The sequence below is a fragment of the Coloeus monedula genome (genome assembly GCF_965178545.1).
Source record: "Coloeus monedula genome assembly, chromosome: 15".
Taxonomy (NCBI): domain Eukaryota; kingdom Metazoa; phylum Chordata; class Aves; order Passeriformes; family Corvidae; genus Coloeus; species Coloeus monedula.
In genome coordinates this window covers 5,136,040-5,151,958 of record NC_138795.1, presented here as the reverse complement: position 1 = coordinate 5,151,958, position 15,919 = coordinate 5,136,040, and the positions used below count along the sequence as shown (strand labels likewise).

The 15,919-nt window shown below is 42.4% G+C and overlaps 1 protein-coding gene across 6 annotated transcripts in view; it reads left to right on the top strand.

Annotated features, from left to right (window-relative positions):
* SGCD (sarcoglycan delta) overlaps positions 1–15,919 on the top strand; it is a 328,100-nt gene that overhangs the window by 67,851 nt on the left and 244,330 nt on the right. The gene's annotated exons all lie outside the window — the stretch shown is intronic.

Sequence of the window (15,919 nt, the reverse complement as noted above, 5' to 3'; positions counted from 1 at the left end):
TCTAGTGAGTTGAGAGTGGGGAAAAAAAATGAAATGTTTTTATCATAAAGATTTTTCAGTTTTAAGATCTGAACCAATAACAGAGTTACTTTTCCTTTTTTTTCCCCAAAGGGGAATGCAGCCCTCAATCACATAACTGCCAGAAACTCTGGCCCATTTTTGAGTTATCTAAGGCAGGATGAAGTTCATTTGTAAGGTCAAGATCTACTTATAAGTAATGGCACTTCCCGTGGGGAAAAACACTAACCCAATTTGTGAAAGTTATTTTATTTGATGGTCAAACAAACTTGATAGCACATCAGGAATAGGGTTCCTGGCTGTGATGTGACACACACAGCAGCATTTCAGCAGAAGGCTTTGTTTTTCCTGTGAATGCATTGATGGATTTTCATGTGGATGTTTGACTTTTGAAATCATAGCTTTGGTATTCTAAAAGACAAATGAAACTGTAGAGTAAAGGAACAAACCTAAACCAGCTCCAAGAATACAGGAAACACGGCAGCAGGAGGATCCACTCAGGGAAGATTATCAAGCTTCACACTGCCAGAGCCTCTTTAGCAGCTCCTTCGCGTTGTGGGTTTGGCAGAAGGAGGATGACAGGGCTGCCAGGCTGCCTAATGATCTTCATCTAACATTTACCTTATTGAGAGGGGAATAATTCTGTTAAATTAACATCCTAGCATATTTGCTGTCCAGCTAGTTGATGAATTAAATAGCCCGGACAAAACGTTTCGCGACTCGTTTATCCATAAAAAACACTGAATTTTCCATGCAAAAGGGAGTGACTTCTCAGCAGTTGTGTGCTGCGATGCTCTGCACCCCTCATCTGCAAAAATAGACGTGGTTATGTGTAAAAAGAAGTAGTTTAGTGAGGCTGTGTGTCTGTGGGAGGTAGGATAGCACACAGGCCCTGCTCTTGGAGTGACCCGAGCTCCGGTGCTTTGCCGCGTGGTGCAGCCTCCTGCTCGGAGGAAGCGCAGACTGTTAATGACAGCCCACGAGCCTGTGACACTCGGACCACTCCATCAATCAAACCTGGCACCTCGTGCCAGCCCAGCCAGCTGTCCTCTTCCATCAGTGTCCGAAAGTGCCGCACCGAAGGCCACAGGTGCCAGCTGCCAGCCTCAAATAACCATTGGGCCTGCCCCAGGATGAGTGTATTTAGGCAGCCTGTTTAGATTGAATTGTCTGTCCTGGCAGTCCCTTTTGAATTTCAGTTTGGAAAAAGGAGAATAAACAAATTACAGGCTAATGGACAAAGCAGCACATCTGTAACAAGAAATCCAAGCCTAGGGCTTTACACTCCTCAGTTGTGAGACACCACCATAAGGGCCTGTGACAGCAGGAGATGTTGCTGAGGGTGCAGTTGACATGTCCTGCTTGGTTTGATCAAAATTTGTAACCTCTCAGTAAAGTCTGTGGTTCATGGATCCATCAGCCCACTGAGAATTTATGTCATTTCTGTTCATGTCTGTTGGGTGTGCCAAAGAGGACGTGGAGAGAAAGATTCAGTTTTATGAGAAAATATATTATAAAGATGCTCACTAGAATTGAATTATAATTTGAATAAATCACTTTATTATTTATATATACTTTCATACTTAATTATATTAATTATAGTAACAGAGTTTCAATGTGCAGCTGTGTGGCTCCAGCTCTCCCAGCTAAGGCTCTAAGCACTTAGCTGAGGTTTGATTGCTGCTGCATACCTGAAAAAATCTCCATGTATGACAGGCACACCAAAAGGGGGTGAGCAAGACATTTGAAGTGATATTCAGATCCATGGGCAGGGATACTTCTGCATCCTTAAGCCTTGAGGACTCCAGATCTTGAGCATGTCAGGCTGAGAAGCCTGTAGGTGTAAGAGGCTTATATGGGCAGTGAGGCTTTTACACCGGAAATGGGTATTTCAAGGCAAAAAAAGAAGTTTCTGCTGATGCTGTAGCCCCCAGACTGATACACAGTCAGCAATTTAAACTGTTTTCACAAAGTCAGTCTGCTGCTGTTCTGGATTCCAGTGGTTCCAACTTTGCCCTTGTGCATCTATATCAAGTTTTTTTTCCCCTACTATCATCACCAGATCCTCGTCCTCACTTGATGTTTTCTAGGCATCTCATTCCTATTCTCCAGCATGTATGAATTTTCTATTATTTGCTTGCTGAATGCAATTGCTTGCAATTTCCCAGGTTAAAAAAAAAAGTAGTTCCTTTGAAAAAAATGTAATGGAACATCCTCAGGTTGAAATGGGCCCTGAGCACAGCTGATGGCTTGGGGACTTTAATTTACTGAACGTCAGTGGTTTGATGGCAATTCAACATGACTGGTGATTGCCTGCATCGTGTTACTGCTGTGGCTGAAAAGGCTGTTTACCTTTGGAAGACAGAAAGCTCAGCTGAGCAACACAAAGAGCAATCTCCTGTGACCTGCTAATAATTTTTTTTTCCCCAACGATTCCCCAATTGCTGAGGAGCACAAACCCCTGGAGGAAAACCTTCTCTTTGCACATGTGCTTGTTTATATATCTGTTACAAGAGGTCAATCCAGAAGAATGGTGTTTGCAAAAGAACACTTTATATCAGGAGTTTTCTTTGCTGCAAAGTCATCCTTAATTTGGCCAGTGGAAGGCTTTTCAAGAGATTTCTCTCACATTTATCATCCCAGCTTGACACAGCACTGAAATATTTCTCTGTGTTTCTAATATTTGTTGTGGTACTACTTAGAACTGTGAGTGGCCCTGTACAAGCTGGAGAGCAATGGTTCAAAAAGAAAAAAAAGCCATCTGGTTCTCATTAATTTGCTGAAATGATCAGAACATTTCGTAAGAGAGGCTATACTGCATGTAGGGAAGAGAGTGGCAGGGGCTCTTCATTTGTGCAAGTGGATGCAAACTCACCTGCCTAAGAATGATCTCGTTTCTAAAAATGAATTTGGGGTCCAAGGTCCTTATATAACATCAGACTTGATGGTCTTTTATCCGTAAACTCCATTTCAGGCAGTGGCGTGTTCACTTCCTCCCACTGCCAGGCAGATGATTATGCAGGGAATTTTTTTTTTGTGTTAAAAGGACAGCTGGAGTCTTGCTTACTATTTAAAGAAAAAAGTTAATTTTAAAAAAGAGATTTTTAGAAGTGTACATGTGCAAGTAGAGCAGCAGAAGCTGAGATACGCATCCAGTGTGTTTGGGTCAGCAGCCCCTGAATGGCAGGCTCGGGAGCTTCCCACGGATTTCTGTATTTCTGATGTGCTGCTTTCCTTTTAACATTTGGCCTTTAGGCCTTTTATTTTGGGCTTTTGTGCTTGCAGAGCAAAATTTGTTGAAATACTGAAATACTGGTGTGTGCGCTCCGGGCTCCTCCGGCCTTACGTGGCCCATCTGTGCTGGACAGGACTCACATCCACTCACTGCTGCTGCTGAATCTATCAAAGCAATGACCAGCTTGCTGAGGATGATTTTATAGGCTCTGCAGCTGGTTTGTTTAAAACCAGATTGCTGTCACATTTAGAAACATTTAGCACTACTGGACCAATGAGGAATAATAATTTAAAGAGGCTGACTAGATTTAATCAGTTTGTGGAAGATGAGACTTAATCAAACATAAGAGGTTGAGAAGGCTGATTGAGCTAATGAATTTGAATAGGAATACAGACCCTGTCTGAACATTTTCTCTGGCCATGGTTGGTTTATAAGAATAAAGTGTTTGCAGAAGTTATCAATCAATCAATAGGTATAAAGTCGTTTGTGTGAGGAACCTCAGCAGTGGGGAGAGAAAATTGCCTGAAATGAAACTCGAAAGTAGACTTTGCATGAGATTTCTTTCAGTATGGGAATTTTAAGAGTTAATTTTCAATATTTTTTGTAATATGTAAGAAAAGAGACTTGGGAAACTACCTTGAAGAAAAATACCCTTGTGAGCTGTATCCTGCTCAGGTCCTGGGTGGCTGCTCTTGGTGCAGACCTGCAGCATGTACTTACTGGAGAGCCCTGGCACGTGTTTTAACTTCCCTGACCTTTGGTTCTCCATCTGTAAAATTCATGTGCTCAACCTTTCCTACTCTGTTTTGTCTATTTTATGTGTTGTAGCAAGGAAAGTGTTGACTTTATAAAGAAAGGCCAGCTGAGGCAGATGCTGTGAAATGTGTGCTACAGCAGTCTCTGCTTTCCTATTACCAATCTTCCATCTTTATCTTATCCTCAAGCCCAAAAAACAAAGATGCCTCCTCCCCAGCCCCTCCCTTTTAATATTAGTCAGGGACAGGTGCGATGTCTTAAGTATAATTAAGATGAGAGTTTGTGTGACAAGTAATCTCTTTGGTACTTCATAAATTAGGGATGCTTTAAGTGAATGAAAAGTAACTGTATAAGCTCATCATTTGAAATCCATGCTTGTGTAGTAGGACCCTGACCCATCCTTTTGTGTTTTCAGTGCAGAAGAATTCTGCCTGTGCTTTCTTCAGCAAAGGCAGCAGTTGTAAATAATTTTCAGCTTCTACTGAATTAATTGTGAGAGGTCCTGCTCTCTGCCCACCTCCTTCTGGCAGTGCTGGCAGAGCTTTGTTGGACTTTGGAGGGAGTTTTGTCTCACACCTCTTCTTAAAGAGAATCATAAAATCGTAGAATGGTTTGGGCTGAAAGGTGTCTTAGAGGTTGTCTGGTTCCATCCCCTTGCTATGGGCAGGGACACCTTCCACTACACCAGGTCACTCAGCTCCATCCTGGCTTTGAACACCTCCAGGGGTGGGGCAGCCGCAGCTTCTCTGGGCAGAGAGAAGAAATGTGACAGCAGAAGGACCCAACCCTGAGAGATGCTTCTAAAACATTCAAAATTTGGGGTGTCTGAGATGTTTTTGCTCCCAGCAGAAACCGTCTTTCAGCTGAAGAAGCTGGTGGGGAAATAATAGAAGGTAATTCCATTGTCCTGCCTCAGTCAGGTCAGGTCCTTCACGCTGCTGGAAGAAGGATAAACTCTGTTAAGTGTTGACATCAAGGTCCCCTATAAAAGACAAATATGCCATAGGAGCGTGGCGAGGGGAATTGGATTGGGATAGAGATTTTTAATCAGCATCAGGCCTGACAATCAACTAACACCACAACCAGCTGAATGATTGAGAGTCCTGAAATGGTGAAATATTCAGTAAATGCTGTATTTTTGTGTAATGCTCTAGTAGTTGCTGAAGCTGTGGCTTTGCTCTTTTTTTTGCAGAAATGCCTAGTTCTATTTTGGCTTTTTGATATGCTTTTGTCATAGTGCTCAGAAATGATGGGGCTGCATGGTGACTTTCTTTAAATCACTGTGCTTATGTGAGAGGATTGGTTGCTAAAAACATCAGGAGTTACAGAATATTTTTGTTGTTGTTACTGCAGCAGTAATGTGAAGCTCTACTTGAAATTAAATCTTTATTATGCCATACACTGTTGAAGGCTGTCCTTTTTCCATATTTCAATCCAAGGTGACCATGGTCATTGTGAATCATGAAGGAAGATGTGGCATCCCTGCCTTCTGCCTGCAGATTTGAGATGCAGAGGGGTCTGTGGCCAGCTTGTGGTCACTGAGGTGTTTGCAGTAAAACCAAACTTAGCTTAGCTTTAGCCAACAAAAGCTGCCTAGTTGGGTTTTTTTTATATTCCCACTGTAAGTCTTGAAAATAAAGGCACCTCCATGCAGTTGAATCCCTTTTATCTTCCACTTCTGTCTGAGCATATAATGAAATGCACATTGGACCTGGTGGTTTCTCTCCACCGGCTCCAGAAGGCACCTCAATAATCACCTTGGATGGAGATCTGAGAAGCCTTGTCTGGGGGAAGGTGTCCCTATGCATGCCACAGGGGTCAGAACTAAATATCATTAAGGTCCCTTCCAAGCCAGGACATTCAGTGTTTCTATGACCCTTGTAGGTGGGTGTGATGAGCCCCATCTTAAGCAGAAGAGAGAAGGGACTCCAGTTTCCTCGTGAGTTTGCAGTATGCATCACACTCCTTTACTGCACTCTGACACTCTAAACAACATGCACATTTTATTACCAAAATGATTTAAACACCAGGTGTGCTGTTGGAATTTGCAAAGTCTTACCTTTGTGAAGTCACATTTTCCTCCCCAAAACACCCAGTTTTAGTCCTACTTAGTATTTTGCATCTGCAGTGCAGAGAGATGCCACTTGTGTCAGTCTCATTTTGTCAGGAACAGTGCACATTTTCAGGAGCAGTGCACATTTTCATTTGGAGTTTTCTTCGTGTTTCTAATGGCAGGCAGCATGCAGAGCTAATTAATGGGGTACGGGAAGAAGTCACTGATGAGTACAGATTGAATATCTTCAGATAAAAAGAGCTGCAGGTCTCCTGTTGAGTTTAAAGAACAGCCCTACTGAACTTTTGATAGGCAACCAGATGCAGCATGTAGAAGCAACCAAATCAAGGGTTAGAGGGGATGAAATTAGTTCAGTTGACTCTTATTTTCTATGTATACACTTCCAGAAATTACTATTACCTTGCGGTTAGCTAATCTAAATACAGAGGTGCTTAATTTTTTGCTCCCTAATTATAGAGGTCAGTACAACAACTTTCATTATCTCATTCAATGTTTTCTTGAAGTGGATGGAGAGATTGGGATCTTGTTGTAGTTTCAGCGTAGCAGCCTGTTTTGGTGCCTCGCAGTGTAGAAATTAAGCAGGGAGAGCTGAAGTGCCATTCTTATATGGGGTTCCTAATAGTAACACACTTAGAGTTCAAGTGGTTCTAGCTGTTGTCCCTTCATGTTGGTGGTATAGTTGTTGAAGAAGAATTTCAGAATTGAATGGTTCATGCTCAAAGCAGTAGCTTGTCTATTTAAAATGACATAAAATAAAAGTATGAACAGACAGGAAATGCAGCAGGAGCTACTAAACCATTGTGATTTTACTGGTTTTCTGCTTTGAGGGTAGAGAGGGTAGCATAGGATGGGACTTGAGGTGGATTTCTTGTCCTGCTTCTCTGGGGTTCAAGCAGAGCTGATTGATGAGGAGTGATTTATGACTAGATACACATTTCATCAGTAGGAATATTTCTTCTTGAGTAGAGGAATATTTCTACAGCCTACAGTCACTGAGACACAACATGTCCCTGTTGCACATCCATTTCATCAAGGTTAGAGGCGAGTGCCCTTGATCTGTTCCACCAGATCTAGTCCATGACAAGTGTCCTGCCTTTTCTTTGTGGGGAATCCTGTTCTGTTCTGCGTGGGCAGCTTTCATTGCTGAAGGTATTTCAGCCTGGCACAGCTCCTCTATCCAGATCTCTGCCCAAATCCTTGTCCCTGTGCAGGGGAAGGAGGCTTATAAGGAAGAGAAAGCTGGGGAGAAAAGATGGAAAGGTTTTTGTCTTCAGGACTTTTCTATGCCATCGCAAAGACTTCCTGAAACTATTGCTCTGATGTTTGTTCCAGCCATGAAACCCTGAAGGAAATCCCTGATGGGGTGTATGATTTAAGTCTATAAAGTGAACATGGGGACATGGTTCAATAATGAACGAAGGAGAGTATCACTGTTGCTCCTTACAAGCCTTGATTTTGATGTCTGCATGAGTTTGTACTCTAAAGAACTTTCCACCAGGATAGCAAGTGGCCTCATCATTTGCTGTGAAGGATGAGAAAGATTTGCTGTTGGATGCAGTTCAGCTGTGGGGTTTTGAGCTAGTACTAGATTTGTCCTTTTAGGACAATGTGCTTGCTGTACTTCCTGCATTGACTAGTCATTATTGATATCCCCATCTTCCCCCTGCTCCCTCCTTGACTCCTTGGGAGGGTCATACGCCTGGGATTTACAGCTCTTTTTGGTATATGGTGACTGTTACAGCAAAGATGAATGGGAAGGGAAGCTCTTGTATGTTCCTCTGCCTGAAAACTTTCTCAAGGTTAGAGATCTCGGGTGACTTTTATTGTTACCTTTTCTGACTACAGCCTCTCAATATGAAATAGAAACTGAAATAGAAGAGTGGCAACCAACTGGAGATAGACCTGAAAGGACTGGCATGGCGATACAAACTGCTTATTGTTTATAGTATTTGTCTACTTAAAGCCCACTTCTCTCTTGAGAGCCTGGCTTACTTAGAAAAGAATTGCTACATTGGCAGAAGTTTCCTATATCTTAGCTGTTATAGAAAGATGTTATGAAAGCAGTTGCCATGAAATTGAATTATAGGTGTTGTATTCTTCACTGCTTAAATTGCTCTATTATATCACAGGCCTCATAGTTTTGTTTGGAACAAATAACTGCAATTTAGTAGGAGCCTAAGAGATGATGGTATTAGCAGTCAGGGGTTGTTTAAGGCTTCCTTAATGATGGAAAATTGTTCTTATCCATTTACCATGTGTCGTCTTTGTAAAAATGCATGTGCAGTGAATGGAAAAGGAAAACTGTTCCCTCATGGCATCTAAGTTTGTTTTTGTATTTTTCAATGTGTGAAACAAACCCCTGTATGTTTTTAGATTAGTCAGGGCAATATGGTCATTCATATGTAGCTTTGACACAGCTCTGATACATCAAATGGTGACACTGGATGTGGTCAGATGTTTCACTTCATTCACTTTCAGTTTGCTGAAATTATGTGGTTGCTCAACCTAAAACTTCCCAGGTTTTAATGGAATAGATTTTTAAAAGATCCTTCAGGAAATTTTTAAAAATAACTCTCAGTACTGAAAGCAATTATTGGTTTGGGCCAGAATTTAAAATCATTTTGTCTAGGTTTAGATTCCTAATTGCTGCTCTATGTGCTGCTTCCTCCCCAGCCCACTCATGCCCAGTAGCCTTTTCTTGGATGTGCTTTGCAGTTTACCCTGAAGCTTAATGTATGGGAATTGCTTCATTTGGCTTGGAAACAGAGTAACTCCCAGAGAAAACGGATATTTGCAGAGGTCTTGGGCTTGAAAATGAACCTTGCTTCCCCTACTTCCTTTTCAGGTCCATATTAATCTACAAAAGATACTCTATACTGAAATTCCAGAGCAAAAGCTGCTGTATCGTGTGGCTCAGAACAAGCTTTATCAGCTTCCTCTGTTCCAACCTGTTACTAGTCTAGAGATCTGGTAAAGTGTTACATATGTGTATTCCTCCAATTTCACAGATTTCACAGAGAAAATGAGATTAGGAAGGATAGGGAGAGGTCAGTTTGTCCATCCCTTGCCTGAAGGCAGGACCTGTTCTTCCAGGTCCTGCTTTACCCTTGACAGATGGCTGTCTAACATGTCCTTAAAATTTCTCAGCCATCGAGATTTGCTTACTTGCTTTGAGGTGTCACTTGTGGAAAGCCAATTAAATCTGCTTCAATGGTCTTATTTTGCCCGTGTTCCATTAGCAATTAGGATCAGTTTTCTTGCTTGTTTCAGGTTTTTTATATTCATGTTTTTTGCACATGTGTTTTTGTTTTATTTTCCCCTTTTCTGCTCCTCTCCTGATTTGAAATGTGATTTTTCAACATCTGCTTTTAGCCAGTTTGTGGCAGGCCTCTGATGATTTGCCCACTTGACTAAAGGTAATAATGCAAGTTCCCTAATATTTCAGAAATTCCAATTTCATGGCAATCTTTGAGAATAAAAAAGGGAGTGGGGCAATTTTTGGAGTGAGTTCTTTTGAATGTGCATTTTTGCTGATAAGCCTTGTATCAGTGCTTTTAGTAAGTCCTTTTCTGTTGTCTCTTGAAATGTGATATGAGAAAACAAAACTGCTTCACAAAGTTCTGTGAAAAATTAATGTGTACTGTAGTTTAGAAGATGGATCGCTGGAGGGCATTTAAATGTTATGTATTTGTTTTCTGCAAATTTTATTTTAAAGGAAACCAAATACCTAGTAAGGACTGTTTCAGAAATTCAACTAAGTGCTGCTGGTACTAAAAGAATTAAGAGAGGAGAAATGAGGGGCATAGACTGCACAGCCTAATGAGGGGCCATAAGCCTAATGATGCAAAATTGCAAATTGCCCAGATTACAAAGCACTGTCCCTTGCATGCAGCTCTGCTTTTAGGGCTCTCCAGAGCTGCAGTGTCAGCTCAGGATTCAGATGTGCTGGCAGTGTGGTGTGCCTGGTGCCAGCCCCAGCAGCCACAAAGCCTCTGCACGACTCCAGCCCGTGCTGGAGCTGCCATGTGCTGCCAGAAACCTTCCCAGGCTCTGAACTGTGCTGCTGGAGGAAGCTGCAGCGGGCAAGGTAGGGAATGAACTCGTGGGATGACAGGAGAGAAGTGACGTGGTGCAGTACCAGAGATGCAGGTTCCCTTGCCCAGCACACCCTTGATTTTTTGCTCTTGGAGGTAAACTGGTGCCTAAGTGATGGCACAGCTTCAACTTCCCCAGCACGTGAGGGAGATGCTGCCTGGGCTCCTGCTGGCAGCCAGGGAAGCGTTTGGAGCAGCTGCTGCTCTGCAGGGTGACTGTCCTAAAAGGGCAAAGGGGTTTTGATGGGACAGCAAAACCAGAGCCCAGGGTTGCAGATAACAGAAAGGTAAAAATGCGGTTTTTTACAGAGGAGTGTTTGCTTTCTCGCTGCATGCTCTTCCTGACCCATAAAAGCTGCCAACTGTGGTGTCAAGCTGATAAAATGTTCACACAGCTCTAGCCAGAGCAATGAACTATAACCAAAAACTGAGGAACGTTTGGGGTTTTTTCCCCTTGGCTTTTACCAAGAATTCAAGCAAAAGTGTAAAAATGTATTTTTCTCACCGGTGTCACTTTCTACTCCTAAAATCTATCTGTGTAATCATATCTGTCTTACCTTTGGGATGCTGGTTATTCCTTCTCCTTTAGTTTGTACAGGTCAAGGATGAAACACAGCCTTAGCTTCGGTTCTATAATTTTGCAAACAGTGAGATACCTGATAGTCTCATACAGCCTGTGTACCTCAGAGATGTGATAACCAGATATTTCTTCTGCTGATGGCTGATTGCTCACCTGAGTAAACTGGAATAATTCAGGAGAAGTCTTAGGTTTCTTTTTCCTTTAGAATAGAAGAAAGCATTTTGCATTGAATGCAAAATCATTTGAGATAAGTGATGAGATTACTCAGTCAAAGCAGAATAAAAACTGGGAGGGATGTAATTAATTGTTTTATTTTTTTCAAGATGCTGACATGATGTGAGAGTTGCTAATGCAGTCTGAAGTACAAATGATATGCAAAATTCCCTGATAACTACCTGGGAATTCTCATTCCATCAGCAACTTCTATGTTATCATAAATGAGACAGCTTGAAAGGCACTTGTTGCGTTTTGTATTGCATGCAAAAGCCATTTACACTTCAAATGAACTGGCCTAGATTATTTGTGATGGTTTTTTTTCTGCACAGCTTTCATAAGCAATGGAACAATGCTGAATTACTACTCTATAACATTTAACAATTCAAGAATCGTGGGGTGAGGAGATGTGACAAATAAACACCCTCGTGAAGCTGCTTAGCAGCTGGGGTTGTAAAAACAGGGCTTCAGCAAGTCAGATTGGGATGTCTGATCACCTCTGAAAATTGACAAATGTTTAGATTTTAATCGTAATCTGTTTTTATGTTCTGATAGCAGAGCCCACAGAGTGAATGTGTGTTTGTCTCTTGGGACCCTCAGGCTGAGCCCCAGTGGCTGATTTCCATCCAGTGTGAATGGTCAGAGGCATGAATTCAGGAGTGAAGCGGAGAGGGAGGATGAGCAGGGAGTTTGGTCTTCATCCAGGAGGTGAAATAAACCTAAGGGAGTCTCTCCAAAGCTCCAGGGCTCAATTCTCAGCAGTTGTAAACCAGCACAGTTCAGTATAACTGAGGCTGAGGATCTGTCTGTGTGACTCTATCTGTGCCGTGTACAACAGATGATTAAGTAGAAATGCATGTTGAGGTGATGTGGGCTGTGTGTAAGGATGAAGCAGGAATGTGCCTAAAAGCCCCCTAATCTCCAGTTTGTTCAATTCCTGCTATTTATCTCCCCATCACCATTCCAATATCTCTGTACTAATCTGGAAGGCTCTCCATGCTGAATATGACGAATGTACAGAAGTCAAAAAAGGCCTGGAATGCTCATGGCTGCAGTGTTAAAGATAATTATATGGTGTTTCTAGCCCAGATGCAATCCTGGAAAGCATGAGAACAGCTTTGGGATGTATGCTCATGGTGTTAGGAGAGGTCAGCAGGAGGTAGATGCTCACAAACTAATTGGACTTCTGGGATTCTGTTTTGAGGAGTGTCTTCATATAAAACAATGTACATACCCAGGATGTGCTGCTCAGTTGTTTCCTAAACTGACAGTTGTTTTAAGATAAGAGATGTTTTATTTCACTGAAGCCCTTTTTCTCCAAGTCCAAAAGAGCCTGGAAACTATTATCTCACGGAAAAATACCTTGGGGTATGTGTGTGGAAAAGGTGATGTGTTCTGTAGTGCTGGCAGGGTCACCCTGCGTGCCTCAGTCTCCTTTCTGAATGCTGTTTACGAAGGAGAAAAACCGGCTTGAAATGCAAAGGATGTGAGTGGCTGTGGGTTTTATCTAACACGGTACAAAGTGGCCCATTGTGAATTGAGGGAGGTGTTGCTACCTGGGGGAGACTCTTCATCCTCCCTGTGTGGCTGGAGTGATATGAATGCCGTGTGTTGACTTTTAATGAATATTCATCACTTGTGTGTGTGTGTGGAGGGCTTTATAGCCTGTCACTGCAGCCTTATCTTTAGGCATTAGGGAGAGGAGGCAGCTCCTGTGTTTGGTGTCTGATGATGGGTAGGGTAAAACACTTCACCCTGTGAGCCTGGAAGGGCCAAGGCTTGTGGGTACTGAAAGGGAGCCCTGCACTGCTCAGAGAATACCAAACAGGGAGTGCCCAAGGACAAGCAAACATGGCAAAATAAAAAGGAATCCTGAGCAGGCAGTAAATATTGTGCTTAGGAGGCTTCTCTTCTCATCCCCTAAATTTATGGCCTCAGTGCCTGCACTTTCCATCTCACATCACTGTTGTTCTGGGCCTGCCTAGGTGGCTGTGTGCTGACCTTTTTCATTGTTTATAATACTTGCATGCCTGCATAGTACTAACAGGGTTGTGGGATACATTTTAAAGCCCACCAAAGTTGCCTTTTTTTTTTTTTTTTTCCCTGTGATGGTGTTACCCATTCCCAGTACTCTGCTGGTCTCTACTTGCCTCTACAAGGCCCTTCATGATTCCCAGTGCTCTTCCAGAAACACCTGCAGCCTCTGCCCTTGAGATGTCTGGAGACATTTGGGTCCTGCCATCTTAGGCACAGCTCTGAGTTTTGGGAGCAAAGTGGGGATACGGTGTGGATAAATAAAAGTAATAATAAATAAGAGTGCTGTCTTTTATTGGGATTTGTGTTCTCTGGACTTAAAAGTGTAGAATTGAACAGTCCAGCGTAAACTGCTTGTCTGGGTGTCCCATTCAGTGAGTGGGCAGAGATGGCTGCAGATGCTGTGTCTGTTGAATACAATCTCTCTTCTTGCTTTTGGGCATAACCAGTGTGTGGATAAAAATATGTTCTTTTTCTTTTTTTTTTTTTTCTTTTTTGGATTAACAACAAATCACTGTTTCTTTGTAAGGTGATGATGAAGAAGGTTTAAATTTTCCGTGCTGAAAATCAGCCAGCAGCTGTTTAAATGAAAAATCTTTTTTGTAAGAAAAACAGAACAACTCAAAAATTACCAGTAGCTAAAATGTACTTGCAGCATCTGTTGTTTAACTGTATCCATGTTGCAATTAACAACAAACTGTAATAACACATCAGCATTCAGCTCCATTAATTTTCTTTTTTTATATTACTTTATTATTCTTTCAAGTGGGTTCTGCAAAAGTAAAAAGATACTAACAATGCTTAATAAATGAATATATAAGCTTATAATTTTGTGCAGTCTGTTGATGTATAATTTTTCTTAAACAAATGGATACAAAACTATAACACAGGAAAAAGTTATATGAGCAATGATTAGACTCACACCTGTTCAGCCCCTAAAGCTTAAGTGCTCGTGATTTTGTGTTTGAGGGCTCCATATCTCATTCCTGTCATGCTCTTCAATTTGGGATCTCTGTATTATTGTCTTATTTCTCACTTGCACATGGCTACAGACGTGTGTTCTTTGAGTTATTATGATTCAATATCATATCAGCCCCTGTGTTTAGGTTTAAAGCTGCTTCAAAACGGTGTAAACTGGCCTAAGGTTGGCTTAAATGAACGATGGAGGCAGCTCCTCACGCCCGCTCCCAGACCGCTTGCCCTGCTGCGGAAGGACGTGGTTGCAGGCTCATAGGTCTGACTCATCTCTTGCCTCTGGCAGTAATTTAGCTAATTAGCTCAAATAAACCACCTGAACTTAGATGAACTTGTGTGCACAGGTAAAATCTGGGGCTCCCAGTTTTTTGCTCTGCTGACATCAGTGTGTGCCTGGTCTGACTGTAATTTTTCTAATTTGTGCAGCAGAACCCATTCTGTGTCTTCCACTTGCAGACAGTTGATTGAATAGTTCAATCAGCTACTGCTTATATATATCTGCAAAAATACCCTCTCCACACAGATGATGTATCAAATGGTGACACTTAAACTGGTGTTCTGGTTTTCACTTTTTCCCTTTTCCCTTTTTTTTTGTGTGTGTGGTGGGAAGATGAACGTCCTGTGTACATGTCTCTGTGTTCCACAGTATTAAGTGTAAAGTCTGTTTATAAATGCAGCTAATGAAATTGGGGACCGTGTGGCCTCCAACCATTTAAAATAATGGCATGAGCAATCTCACTCCATTACGTTTGAGTGGAAGCAGTTCATGCTAAAGTGCTGGTTCCCTCAGGAGCCAGGGAGCCCTGATTGAATCTTACTTGCAAAATGGCCAGTGATGATAAGTTTGCAGGGCAGATGACAGCTCTGACTCAACAGAAACTGCAGTGCTCGGGGAAAGGGCTGCTTTGAGCCTATTAGTGCATTTTTCTTTCTCTTTCACTGCTGTCTTGCAAGCTTTGCAGCAAAGGCAGCTGCCCTGTGTTCACGTTTCCCAGGGGCACTGAGGTGCTGTGGTGCCCAGAGGGTTGTGCTGCTCTGCTTGCCTCTTGGCTGCAGTGGCTTTGGGCTTTCTCCTTCCAGCTCTGGGGTCCAGAGCAAATAGTCCCATCAGGAGGGTGGTTCTCCAGCATTAAAAGCTCTGTCCTTTCTTCTGGTGTACTTTTATCAGAAGACTAATGTAAATTTATGGGAATTTTCTTGACTACCACGAGGTCCTTCTAACAAGGGGGATGGCCAGGCCATGAAGCGAGCGACCCTCCTTTTTTTATCCTGTTGCAGTGTGTTTCAAAACAGGGAAGTTGTTGGGAGATGCTTAACAAATGAGTTTTGACACAGGTTGATGAGCTGATATGTGCTCTGCTGCAGTCTGTCTGTGTGGAGCAGTGCCCATTGCTGGCGGGGTGTTACTTCTGTGAGGAGACAGACAGACCATCCCTCGTGGCCACTTGGCATGGAGAGCTTACTTTCTCACCACCACTGGTCAGTAATGTGGGGATGAAAAGCCTGAAAATATGTGATGCTCCTGCCTTTGGCTCAAGATTCGCTGTGGATTCTGAGCCTGCTTTCTGTTCCTGCAGGAAAAACTCTTGGGGACTATTTCAGCACTCTGGGGGGAGTTGCTGTGCACCAACCACTGGCATAATGCATCCCTGGTTTTGCAGAGGAAAAATAAAATTGCACCTGACAAAGGCCTGTAATATTTGAATATAAATATATCTGACAGAAGTTGCAGCTGCATGTATATCAGGACAGGGCAGTACTTGACTATAACCATGAAGACTGAAGTGAACTCAAAATTCAGCAGAACACTACAGAAATGGGCTTGCAGGGTACCGGCCTGTATCGAGAGGAAATAGGACTTCTGCAAGACAAATAACAATTCCCAAATGCTTATCTAGCACAAACACATTGAGCAAAATAAACTTGACTCTTTCAAGTGA